Here is a 14,203-nt window from a genome sequence, read left to right on the forward strand (position 1 = left end):
AGAGATCTTTCTGAACGTCAGAGCAGAACCAGCGAGTACCAACTACACACAGGCACAGGAACGAAAATATTCTCTAATGAGTTGCACTGGTGGTACAACCCAAGCAGTATCTGCTCATTTTGAATTGGTCTTTTATACACAGTGTAGATTTTAATTATTTATGCTTCTTATAACTGATTTTGTAGTGTCACAAGCTGGACAGTCCTAAAACGGGCTCTAATTTAGGTTGGTGTGGTCTATACCAGTCTGGTGTAACGAGGACGAGCTTTGTCCTGTAAGCTCATGTTTGAGCATGCTCGTATTCGCCACACATCAAACCGCAAACCCGCTGCTCCTTTCATCTGACTTTCTTCTTGCTTCCCTGTAGGATTTAGTCCCAAATTGATGCAGTTTCTCGATCTTTAAAAAGAAGAAAAGAAGAAAATGTAATCATCCGCCTACTCTTTTCTTGTAATTCTTTTTTGCAGTGTATTATTTGTTCAATCCAAATAACGTTTCTAGTTCAAAGTTTCTTTTTCCCCCCGTATTTTTTATTTATTTACTTTTTCATAGCCAAACCCTAATTCAGACATTTCCAGAACATTGGCGAGGGACTTTAACTTGATTCGACAGCTGCCTAGTTTTGGATGTTTAAGTTACACTTTCTAACAAACTCTGGGTTTCCCAGAAACAGCTGTATAAACTCTGAGATCATCTGACACCTATTTCATGTTTGTCTACTCTGGGAGAATTATGTGCTGGTTTGTCATTAATTAGTTGTAATAAAGGTGTTAGGAAAGTCAGGTACTGATGTAGGTGAGGTGAGGAGGCCTGGAGTGCAGTCAAATTAAATGTTTGCGCATCTGAAGGCGTCCAACTTTGTGGTAACAGTTTGTGGAAAGTCAGAAGTCCCAAAAAGTTTGCTGATATTGTGCAGTCCTTTCGGGACAGTTAGAGGGACAAAATGCAAAATATAAAATTGCTTGTCTTGTCTTTTTTTTTTAATTTTATTTTATTAACACATTATTAACATTTGTGAACGTCAACAGTTTGCATTTCTAAAACAATTTATATATATATATACAGTGAGGAAAATAAGTATTTGAACACCCTGCTATTTTGCAAGTTTTCCCACTTAGAAATCATGGAGGGGTCTGAAATTTTCATCGTAGGTGCATGTCCACTGTGAGAGACATAATCTAAAAAAAAAAAATTCCAGAAATTACAATGTATGATTTTTAAACTATTTATTTGTATGATACAGCTGCAAATAAGTATTTGAACACCTGTCTATCAGCTAGAATTCTGACACTCAAAGACCTGTTAGTCTGCCTTTAAAATGTCCACCTCCACTACATTTATTATCCTAAATTAGATGCACCTGTTTGAGGTCGTTAGCTGCATAAAGACACCTGTCCACCCCATACAATCAGTAAGAATCCAACTACTAACATGGCCAAGACCAAAGAGCTGTCCAAAGACACTAGAGACAAAATTGTACACCTCCACAAGGCTGGAAAGGGCTACGGGGAAATTGCCAAGCAGCTTGGTGAAAAAAGGGCCACTGTTGGAGCAATCATTAGAAAATGGAAGAAGCTAAACATGACTGTCAATCTCCCTCGGACTGGGGCTCTATGCAAGATCTCACCTCGTGGGGTCTCAATGATCCTAAGGAAGGTGAGAAATCAGCCCAGAACTACACGGGAGGAGCTGGTCAATGACCTGAAAAGAGCTAGGACCACCGTTTCTAAGGTTACTGTTGGTAATACACTAAGACGTCATGGTTTGAAATCATGCATGGCACGGAAGGTTCCCCTGCTTAAACCAGCACATGTCCAGGCACGTCTTAAGTTTGTCAATGACCATTTTGATGATCCAGAGGAGTCATGGGAGAAAGTCATGTGGTCAGATGAGACCAAAATAGAACTTTTGGGTCATAATTCCACTAAACGTGTTTGGAGGAAGAAGAATGATGAGTACAATCCCAAGAACACCATCCCTACTGTGAAGCATGGGGGTGGTAGCATCATGCTTTGGGGGTGTTTTTCTGTACATGGGACAGGGCGACTGCACTGTATTAAGGAGAAGATGACCGGGGCTATGTATTGCGAGATTTTGGGGAAAAACCTCCTACCCTCAGTTAGAGCATTGAAGATGGGTCGAGGCTGGGTCTTCCAACATGACAATGACCCGAAGCACACAGCCAGGATAACCAAGGAGTGGCTCTGTAAGAAGCATATCAAGGTTCTGGCATGGCCTAGCCAGTCTCCAGGCCTAAACCCAATAGAGAATCTTTGGAGGGATCTCAAACTCCGTGTTTCTCAGCAACAGGCCAGAAACCTGACTGATCTAGAGAAGATCTGTGTGGAGGAGTGGGCCAAAATCCCTCCTGCAGTGTGTGCAAACCTGGTGAAAAACTACAGGAAACGTTTGTCCTCTGTAATTGCAAACAAAGGCTACTGTACCAAATATTAACATTGACTTTCTCAGGTGTTCAAATACTTATTTGCAGCTGTATTATACAAATAAATAGTTAAAAAATCATACATTGTGATTTCTGGATTTTTTTTTTTTTTTGATTATGTCTCTCACAGTGGACATGCACATACGATGACAATTTCAGACCCCTCCATGATTTCTAAGTGGGAGAACTTGCAAAATAGCAGGGTGTTCAAATACTTATTTTCCTCACTGTATATATATATATATATATATATATATATATATATATATATATATATATATATATATATATATATTACAGTATATAGAAATACTAGTCTATATGGTGGTTCTCGTGTTTGTCCTCGTAGGTTTCCTCCAGGTTCTCTGGTTTCTTCCCACCTTCCATCCAAAGTGACTGACCTCAATAAATCACATAATAAAGATATGTGATGTGTTTTAAGGTTAAAAACAGAAACGTTAGTGGTAAGTAGAGAAGTTCCTTATTTGATCCATGTTTAATACTGAAGTTATGAGTTCTGGAAATTGTTTGAAAATGGGTGGAGCTCTGTATGGAAGGGCGGGGCTTATTTCACACCTGGGAAGCGAAAGCTTAAACTGAATAAACCAGCTAAGTGCATGATGATGCGAAATACAGTCTGTAGACATTTAGCATGGCGCCAAATGACAAATGATTTCGATTGAACAGACCTGCAGATGGAAGAGTTGGGAGTGTGTGTATTTAAGCTTGCGAAGCTAATAAAGGTCAAAAGTCCACCCCATCTCACTCTGGATACCGATCGATTTTTTTTTTTATTGCTTTAATATTCATGCATTAAAAACATCCAACTAGTGTCAATGTATTGCATGACTGTACATTAGATCGTTCTAGAATTACCAACATTGCAGCATATGCGTCAGATATCCTGTAACTGAATAAAAATGTAACACGTATCAACATTGCGACTAATTCTATTACAGTCCAGCCTCAATTTCTACTAGAAAACAAGCACCTAGTTCGATTATCCATGCAAATATAATGTGGACGGATACCGGATCTCCTTTTAGTGTTCAACATCACTCTCCTAATGTGTCTCTTATCGACCAATTAGGCTAATATTTCTCCAGTCTTTCTCCAAATCTGTTACTGCAAACAGAACAATTTGCACCAGATGACGGTAACTGAGTGCTGAATTAATGGTTCGAGAGCTGGCGTGTGTGTGTGCGTTTGTAACAGCGTTTGCATTGCTTCACTGGATGTGTTTAATAGCGATTGTGATTGCCAGAAGATGACATTCTGGCGGTGCACTGATTCATTTGCTAATGTAATGGTAGTTAGATATGTGAGTGAGAGCGAAGAGAGATCAGGAGGCGTCTGAAAAGATTGGCCATAATTATCCCTAAGAGCCAGGCTGGAATTACAAACGCATCAATGTGTTAATACTTACAGGCTCTTAGTGTAAACTTAGTGTTTAATCAGGGCCTGATTATAGACTGTTAGTGCTCACAATTTTATTTTTCCTTCGCATGCTATACAAAGGGGGTTACTCGAGCCGCACACAAGTTTTAAGGTTGAACTTTTCCTATATCTTCCTTTGTAGAATTTCATTATCTTTTCATTTTTACCTTCTCGCATCTGATCTGTCATTCACATGCCTGTGCTTTGGCTCCTATGAAGCCCCTTTTCCTACCTGGAGTTCTGAATGAATTTCTGTGGTAAATTTTTCCACGTTTAAGCAAAATAAAGCAATTTACACACTGAATAAAAAATACAAAACAAGGCGTAACCCATTGCTGCACAAAGGAAAACTTTTCTATAAAAAAAATATATTGTACTGTCATTTATTTATTGTTGAATGCAGAAAATAGTGTAGTCCAAGTTTTAGTATGAAATGTATCTTAATTCCAAGAGTTATAGAATATTTTGAGATTTTCATTGCCAATATTCTTCAAAACATAGACTGAACGTGGGAAATCTGAAGGTAAATCGTATCGAACCTGAGATTGAGGATGTAGAACAAAAAAAAAACTTTGAAGCTTGTGGCTGTAGGACGGCAGCTTCGAGAGAAAGAGGCAAAGGAGGAAAATCAAATGCTTCATTTGCCTATTACCAAGTGTGCTTAAGTTGTTAAAGCCTGTAAATTCCCAAGAAATGCTGACCCAATAACATCATGTAATCCAGATCTTCACGGCAGAGTGGGAAAAACATCTTATCAATTTGATTTTTTTTTTTTTTTTTTTTAAACTTTGCTTAGTATAACCTTTTTCTGATTCTTTAAATTTTGTACTTTAGGATCATGATGAAGTTCTAAGATCTTTTTTTTAATTAGTTTTCTTCCCATATATATCTCAAATCATATCCTGATTTTTAAATCCAAAGACAAAATAAAATGCTGTATTCTACACTTCATGCCCAACAATCTGTAGACACCTGACCATAAGATTGGTGTAAACTTTCCATATTTAATCCACATTTGCTGTTATAATTCCCTTCACTCTTCTGGGAAGATGTGCCACTAAATTTTGTTGGAGATTTGTGCTCATTTATCCAGAAGGGTGTGAGGTAGTGATGTAGGTGAGGCGAGTAGGCCTGGGATGCAGTGAGTGTTGCAGTTCAATCCCAAAGGTGTTCAGTAGGGTTTTGAGCTTTATAGCAGGAGATCCTTCACTCCAACGAATGGAAACCTGTGCATGCTGTCATGCCGAAACAAGTTTGGATCCACTAGTTGAAGTGGAAGGGAAGAACCTGATATGGCTGTAAATGTGAAATCTGGAAATGGCAACAGAGAAACTCATTTCCTGTAGTACAGACCTGTGTTATCATCACGACTTAATGATTCACTGCACCACCAGGAAAGTCTTGTTGAACTCCTTATGCAGTATTGTATATGTATATATCTTGACTATTTTCATCAGTTGAGGGAGGAGCAGGTGTTAATCTAAAGGACGTATTTGCAGTTCAGCTGAAGGCAAGTCTATTTCTTTACCTTTAGAATACACAAATAATAGCCCAAGCGCTGCAGGTGTTCTCCTCGCTTCGAGATTACAAGATTTTTTTCATTTTTATTCTATTGTTTGTACAGCACTATTTACCTTTAATGTGTTCCCGCCGATCCATGACCTATTTCCCTTTCAACTTCGAAAAAGAATGTTTATTTAAAAGAGGAATTGTAAAAGTATAAATAGCCTACAGTGCCAACAAATGCATTCATCGTATTCTACATGAAGTCTCCAGCAGCGCCGTTGCAATTCGGCCGGTGTACACCTGTTTTTCAGAGGCGAATGCTTAAATCAGCATATCAGGCAACAATTAATGATCTCTTCTGCCTCGTCGATGAGACGCGTGATGTATGCAGGGCTCCCGAACGGAGAAATGAAGCCGCATTTCCCCATTACTTCATATTAAGGTGTGAATTAGTCAAGTCTTGCTCCCTCTTTGTATCATTTGACCTTTCCAGAAAAGGTGCTGACTGTCAGGTTCTCATGATGGCTCAGAGATACACCAATGGAGAGGATGAATTTTTAATGATCGTAGGGCGATTTTGTTCGCCTGTAGCCGCTGCAGTGTGTGGCAATGAGCGATGAATAACGATGAAACGTTTGAACCAGAGCAGCAGAAGATGGCTTTTTTTTTTTTTTTTTTTTTTTCGTTTAAGGTTTACAGGACGGTCTTCTGAAAAATGATTGTCATTATTACGGTGAGGAGGATCTTCTCATCAGAATTCTTCTCTAATCAAAATAATTTTGGGCGAAGAAAATGACCACGTTGTTGAGTGTGTGTATTTATCTATCTCAATTTATTTGTGCACTGACTGACCATTCTGCTCCTGCCCATTACCTCCTCTCTATACTGTTCTCTGGAAGATAGAGATAGAAAGACTTCTGTCCACCAAGCCTTTAAGAATCCACATTCACACCCAATGCTATTCTGCTGCGAAAAAGAGAGACTCCTCATTAAAAAAATAACTCTTTAGCTCCGGTGTGTGTTAAGTGTCTACTGGACAGGGAAATCAATAATGGCACCGACCCAGACAGAAGCAAGGGTGATGAGGGAGACAAAAAGAAAGGTGGCATTCCGATCTATCTCTGCTACGCTGCATAAGTGATAGAGCTCTGGATCGAGATCTCAAAGGACTTTTAGGGCACAAGGTTTTAGGAAGCGAGTGGAAAAAGGAAGACAGCAGTGCTTGTGATTGTCAATATATCCACCAAATATACCACATTTATACATTTTATAGAGAGTTGTTCAGGACTGGGATTGTACTGGGATTCAGGACCCTGATGAACATGTAATGTGAGAAAGCAGGGTATTACTTCCTGTGTGCTCGCTGTGGGTGGGAGCAGGCTGTATGGTGTGAAGCCAGTAGCTGAGGAAAAGTAGTTTAGGCAATTATTTTTAGAGGTCGACCGATTAATCGGCATCAATAGCCAATAGTTCGAGCAATCAACTAGCAGCAAAAATCCATACCAATAGTTTTTCCGGCTTCTGGTCAGTTACCATTACGAGAGCGGCCTCTAGAGGTGAATCACTGATGCCACATGCTGTTTGTTTTTGCATGTTAGACTGTGTGCTGCACAGAGAGCACTATTAATTTTTATAATTTATTAATTCATATATTCATGTTAATTTTATTTTGCACATTTTCATGATTCATTCCTTTTTTTTTTTTCTAAAGTTCAGTAATATTTTACATGGTCTGCAAAGTTTGTTTTTTACTTCTTACAATTATACCCTCTCTCATCCATCCATCCATCCATCCATTAACATGGCATTATTACATTATAAGCAGTGAAATGAATAACGCTGATTATCTCTTCATCATGGCACTTGTGAGTGAGTGGGATATATTAGGCAGCAAGTGAATATTTTGTCCTCAAAGTTGATGTGTTAGAAGCAGGAAAAATGGGCAAGTGTAAGAATTAGAGTGAGTTTGACAAGGACCAAATTGTGATGGCTAATCGACTGAATCAGAGCATCTCCAAAACCGCAGCTCTTGTGGGATGTTGCTGGTCTGCAGTGGACAGTATCTATCAAAAGTGCTCCAAAGAAGAAACAGTGGTAAACCATTAGGTTGTGCGTTTCTAAGAGTCACATTTAGTCACAAAGGTTTGCACAGTATTTATATAAAATATAATACACAAATAATAATAAAAAAAAAAAAATATATATATAATGACACATTTTGAATAGAAGTGAAAGTAAATAAAAAAAAAATATTGCACATTGAGTAAATAAATACTATTAAACTTTGATTAGATAAGTGATACTGCACTTATATATAATGATGAATAAATCCCTGAACTGCGGTGTGGAGTTTGAGGATAAGATCCCCTGCCATACCCCAATAAAAATGTGAATATGCTGGATGGAAAAAAAAATATATAAAATTTGTGTACATTTATCAATTTTTGTGTTTTCTTTGCTAATGCCAGATTAGACCAGCATCTCTTTCAGTAGCTAATCTAATTGATCTGGTAAACATTTGTATTTATTTATTTGTTTTAATTTTACTTTTGCTTGAGTACTTTTTCTCAGCGTTCCACATTTACTTTTAATTGGAAAAAACTATTTTAAAAAAATTTGATTTTTTTTCTCACTTAATTCCTCAGTACTTTGCCCATCTTCAGTAAGGATCCTATGCTGGTCAGGATCGCTGTGAATGCAATTATTAATCTGCTTATGTTTAAGTAAGTAGAGTAGATTATGTTCATTGCAAAGTGTTGTATCTGTGTACAAACCATAACTGGTGGAGTGGATGGAAAAGGGTAACTTCTTTCAGAAGGAGGTAGGACTAAGTCCCACATATAAATCTTTTAAGTGGGTCCTGCCCATTATTGCTCCCTGTGTGAGATACAGAGAAAGACTCAAAAATTGCACATACCCACTATACACTTGAAAAAGGAAAATATTTGTCAGCCTTTGAGAAAAGTGTTTAACTGTGGGTACGTTTCTGCGCATACTTAATGCTTCAATTTATTAGATAGGTAGCTTTAAAATTGAAACACAACCAAATATATAGCTACGTGTAGCTGTAGAAAATCATCTTATACGTGTGTTAGGCATAATTTGTGTTTTCAAAACGATACTCATCCAAGTGGAATTCATTCTTTCGTCGATTACCCATACAAATACATTTATGCACATGAATTCTGATTGTAAAACCACTCTTTTGGCAGCGATGACCTCTGAAAAGGTTGTCCTTTTTTTCCTAGCGCACTAATTTTAGCTGGTGCGCAGATATGGGTTTTTATATAACGACTTCGTGAACTGAATATCAATCATGAGAAGAAAAAAAAACACTGCAACCCAAAGTATATAATAATAATAAAAATAATAATAATAAAAATAATAATAAAAAAAACCCCACAAGCTAATTTTTACATATGACCAATTTTTACATAACTTTCAAGTGTTAGCAAAAAAATAAAAGAAACGTAAACCACCAAAATAGACACCAAAATCACTAGAGCTTTGATTTTGACTTGAGTCGCCATTTTTCTCAAGGACTCGCGAATTAAAAAGAAAATTGCATCTTGAGCGAGGGATCGTACTTTTCCTCTATTTTTTCCTCGCTCCTTTGTTTTAGTCATTGCTATGAAGAGCTCAAACCAACATGTTGTACAGCATTACCATAATGGTGTGGGACTCTTCACTTCTTTGATATCAATTTGTCATTCTCTCTCTCTCTCTCTCTCTCTCTTTCTCTCTCTCTCTCTCTCTCTCTCTCTCTCTCTCTCTCTCTCTCTCTTTCTATCTTTCTATCTATCTCAGTGCTAATGGATTCATGTGTCACTCATGCTCAAGCTCCTGTCCTCTACTAGCCCTTGTAAAAACCTTGTGAACATTAATGACCCCATAACACCTTCCTAGAGGAGTGTGTGTGTGTGTGTGTGTGTGTGTGTGTGTGTGTGTGTGTGTGTGTGTGTGTGTGTGTGTTGTGTGTGTGTATCCACGTGTTTGTATTAATATTCTCGCTGTCTCCTCAGCTGGCAGCTGCGACTTGGCAAATGGAAACCCGTCTGCTGGAGTTATTCGCATCTGCCCATCTCTCGTCTCATCCGTGAGGGTTCGAGGGATCTCTGTGTGTCGGTGTGTAATTTATTTGTGTTTCCCACCTTGCATAGCGTAATGGTAGGTGTCGGAACGTGTAATGATTTCAAATGACCCCTGCGTCTCGTGCAAGCTCCTTCCCATTTAAGGCTGCGTCCATATGTCAGAGGCTCTTCTCTGACAGTACAATCTCTGAGCTCCACTGGCTTCCATTACCACACTACAGATATCATACAGATACCTACTGACACACAGCACGATCTTCTCTTCTTCACCGTTCCTAGCTCTCACACACACAAGCACACACACACCACACATACACACACATAGACACGGAACTTACTAATTGCTGCATTCTCACATTTCAAGTAACTAGCAAACAGTGATGGCAAGAGGAAGTATGAATTATCTATCCATCAGCGCCAAAAGGAAATGTCTGACACTCAGAATGCTAATTGCGCAATTCGTCTACACAACACGCTGGCAAGTTCCGAGACTGATGACATGCTGAGTCAACTACCAGGAAGTCATTTTGTTTAGTCGGTTGTTAAGAACTAAAACGAACAATATTGTGAAATGGCTGTAGATAATTAAAAAGACTTCCAAACCGTCGCAGCCCAGGAAAACACATCAGATGCGGCTTTTAGAGATACCAATATCAGGTTCTGCTCGAGAATGATTTGTGCGGCCCAGTACAAGCAGCACTCATGCAGCCTCAGACTATGATGCTTCCACCACCATGCTTGACTGTAGGCAAGAACTCCTCACCAGGGCATTACCACACATGCTGGACATCATCTGAGCCAAAAAAGTTTATCTAAGTCTCATCAGACCACAGGATATGGTTCCAGTAATTTATGCTCTTAGACAGGTTGTCTTCAGCAAACTTTAGGCTTTCTTCTGGAATGTCGGCCATTCAACCTGGCTTGTTGCTGTGTGTGGCATACAGCACAAGGACCAAACTTCTTGATGGACCCTTGCGAGGCCGGTTCTGAGTGGAACCCATTTTAAAAAACCTCTGTATGACCCTGGCCACTGTACTGTAACTCAGTTTCAGGGTTTGATCTTCTGATCTTCTTAAAGCCTCGCCATCTTTGAGGAGAGCAACCATTTTAATTCCTATAATCCTCAGAAAGTCTTTACCATGAGGTGCCATGTTGAACATCCAGGGGTCAGCATGAGAGAACTGAGCAAATTTTAACTGCTCTAATACAAGATATACAAATGTCTATGGTCCTGTTAAGCAGACAAAAACATGAACATGATTGATAGGACATATGGCTTTGCATGGTGTACTTACTTTTGTCGCCAGTGATTATCTGAGTTACAATAAACTTGGTGTCAGTTCTAGTCTTCCAACCAGATGTTATTTCTTGTCATTGCACCATCCTGAGCAATTTCTAGGCACCAGTGTGTGTAAAAATCCCAACAGATCAGCATTTATAACAATATTCAAATCTGGGCATCTGGAATCCGCAATCGTGCCATGGTCAAAATTCCTGGGATCAGATTTTTTCCACCATTCTGATAGTGAAGGTTACCTGAAGCTGCTGGTTTGGTGTCTGCCTATTTTGTTGCTTTGCACTACAGCAATTTGACTGGTTTAGATCATCGCATTATTGAGAGGGAAAGTTAGTCTGATGGCTTCTGCTTTTTCTTTTTCCTAGAATGCTTGGATTCAGCCAATCCCGGTGCATCACGGTAGATGACGTGGGGAATGTCAGCAAGAGATGGGATTTATAAAACCTGAGCTTGAAGATGTATTTTTTTCTATCTTACCTTTTATTTTTAGGGCTAGGAGCAGCTGAATGTGCAAACAGAGCAATGTAGGAGTCATACTGAGAAGAAATTGCTTTTATCTGTTAGAAATTGTTTTCTTCTAGATGTATCTGTTCCTTAACATTATACTGAGTTTATTATCCAGCACAGGTAGGGTAAATTAGGCCAGTCCAATATTTAAAAAACGGTCTCGTTTATTTTTAAGTCTCCAAAAAACCATGCCAGACTGAGGAAGTGTGCATGAGAGACTGTGTTTGTAATCCCCCCCTCCCGGCTTAACCTTTCTAACAATAGTGAGATGTCTCTTCTCACTTTCCAGTCCTAACTGGGACATGACATCGAACTGGAATAAAATCATTGGCTGTAGGCCTACTCTTCTCCTCCCCAAGGGTTTGAAAGAATGTAGGAGAAAAAAAATGGTGCATGCAATACTGTGTTTGTGTGTGAGAGAGAACGAGGTGGTCTGGTATCCAGTTGTAATCTCCTTTTTGAAAGCAAAGCAATGAGGCCATTAGTCACCCTCCACCTGACACTTGGCATTTGAAACACTACCTGTTCCAGCACCACTGCCACCACCTGGCTTTTTTCCACAGTATACAATGGGTCATGTGCATGAAGGTGGAATCAGTTAGGCAAAACCTTACTACAGCAAACACCCTTCGGGATTTCTTTTGTCAATACAACCTCTTCCAAGCTTCACCAGAATAGGCTTGTTCATGCTGCTGAAATGTTACATGAAATTAAGCGTGACAATTTCAGGGTCCTGTCTGGTAAATGCACCAAAAGTCTTCTGGAACAGAATGCATTTTGTATTTGCTGGTATCAGACGGTTCCTATCTGTTTGTTGAAACTTTTTTTCCCCTATCACTTTAATTTAGCGTCCATATATCAATACAACTAAAGCAGTCCGTTTTGATAGAACATAAATCTGCGAGCCATTTTACAGCCTTTGGTTTTGGTGCTTGGTACTTCCTCATTCATGGAAAGATTTATCACTTCGCTTTACTTATTGTTTACATTCTGACAAGACTTTAGATTGAGAAATCATTAGATTTTTATTTCTATTTTACTGTGGGGTTTTTTTAGGATTGAACTGCTTGTTCTCTCTTGCAAATTCCTCAATTCAAAATAACTTAACTGTTGATAACTTAAATGGGAAACTCCTATTAAAAGCACCCAACCATTTTAATTATACCATTAGGGTTGTGTAATCCTGATCTTGCAGATTTACAGGGCTTGCTGTACCATTAGGATTAGACTGTACTTCTCCAAATATAGCCATATCCCCATTCAGACACGTATCACAGTTAGCCAACATGGCTATATTACACCCCACTTTATTGCTTTTAGAGATGGTAGCTCCAAAATAACTATAAATTGATTCCCAAAGCTTTGAAATTTGATTGACTGCAAGGTAAGCATTTATGGTTTTGATTAAGTGTTTCTAACATTCAGCAAACAGAGTCGTACAGTATTTAAAAAAAAAAATTCTGTCTCATCGTTTTATGACTGAAATTTACTATAAAAAAAAACAACACACAAAAAACCCCCCCAATCGTTTATTTCCTGAGAGACAAAAAAAAGCCCATCGCAGGCACTGCAGCTTTTAACTTTACTCTTAATGAGTCCTCTTAAACGACCAGGCTGACTAATTGGCCACGTTTGAGAAAATGCCATCTGCAAATCCACGGCTCAGTCAATTTGTCAATGCGGGATGTTTAATTATACCAGCTCAAATATGAGCTCGTGTTATTGACCCGGCTTTAACTAACTAGAGGATGCTTTTCATTTAGTGAAGTTTAGTGTTTGCTGTCCCTGGTTCGATTCCGAGTTGCGCTTGTGTTTCACGTGTTCTCAGGTTGCCACCCATGTCCAAAAATTCCTGCCAGTTTGTAGATTGACAAATGTAAATTACTCCTATGTGTAAACGAAAGTCTTTCTTGTAAACATGTTGCCTACGCATGTGTATGTTTGGATCGTCAAGTGTTGTCTCGTTCTGCCAAAATGGAAGCCATTTGGCTTGCATCTAATGTGTCAACTGTTGGCTTTCTAATTACACTTAACGCCTGTCAAAACCACCGTTGAGGTAATCTGTAATGGAAAAATTGGTGGTTGCTGCTAATTGTGCATCACATTAGCGAGGCACTTTACATGAACCTAATGTAGGGGCGGTTTGCCTCAGCCTGCTAGTGGTTCATTGCTTATTAACACATTAACACTTACAGATACATTTTCCTCAGGCACGTCCCCCGCTAAATTACCGGAGCACAGGAATTGCTTTATGATCTATGTGACTTTTTGCATCCTGATGAATCCAGTTATGCTTTAGGAGCCAAATATATAAGAATTTTATACAGTTTTGTGCTTTTAGGTTTGTACCAACAGTTAAAAACCACGTTTGATGGTCAGGTGTCTATATGAACACGTGTGGATGTGATGCTCAGGTGTCGATATAAAGACGTGGATGTGATACACATGTAGACGTGAGGTTCAGGTGTCTATATGAACACGTGTGGATGTGATGCTCAGGTGTCGATATAAAGACGTGGATGTGATACACATGTAGACGTGAGGTTCAGGTGTCTATATGAACACGTGTGGATGTGATGCTCAGGTGTCGATATAAAGACGTGGATGTGATACACATGTAGACGTGAGGTTCAGGTGTCTATATGAACACGTGTGGATGTGATGCTCAGGTGTCAATATAAAGACATGTGATACACATGTAGACATGAGGTTCAGGTGTCTATATGAACACGTGTGGATGTGATGCTCAGGTGTCAATATAAAGACATGTGATACACATGTAGACGTGAGGTTCAGGTGTCTATATGAACACGTGTGGATGTGATGCTCAGGTGTCGATATAAAGACGTGGATGTGATACACATGTAGACGTGAGGTTCAGGTGTCTATATGAACACGTGTGGATGTGATGCTCAGGTGTCA

The sequence above is a fragment of the Silurus aristotelis genome, assembly GCF_946808225.1.
Source record: "Silurus aristotelis genome assembly, chromosome: 4".
NCBI classification, from domain to species: domain Eukaryota; kingdom Metazoa; phylum Chordata; class Actinopteri; order Siluriformes; family Siluridae; genus Silurus; species Silurus aristotelis.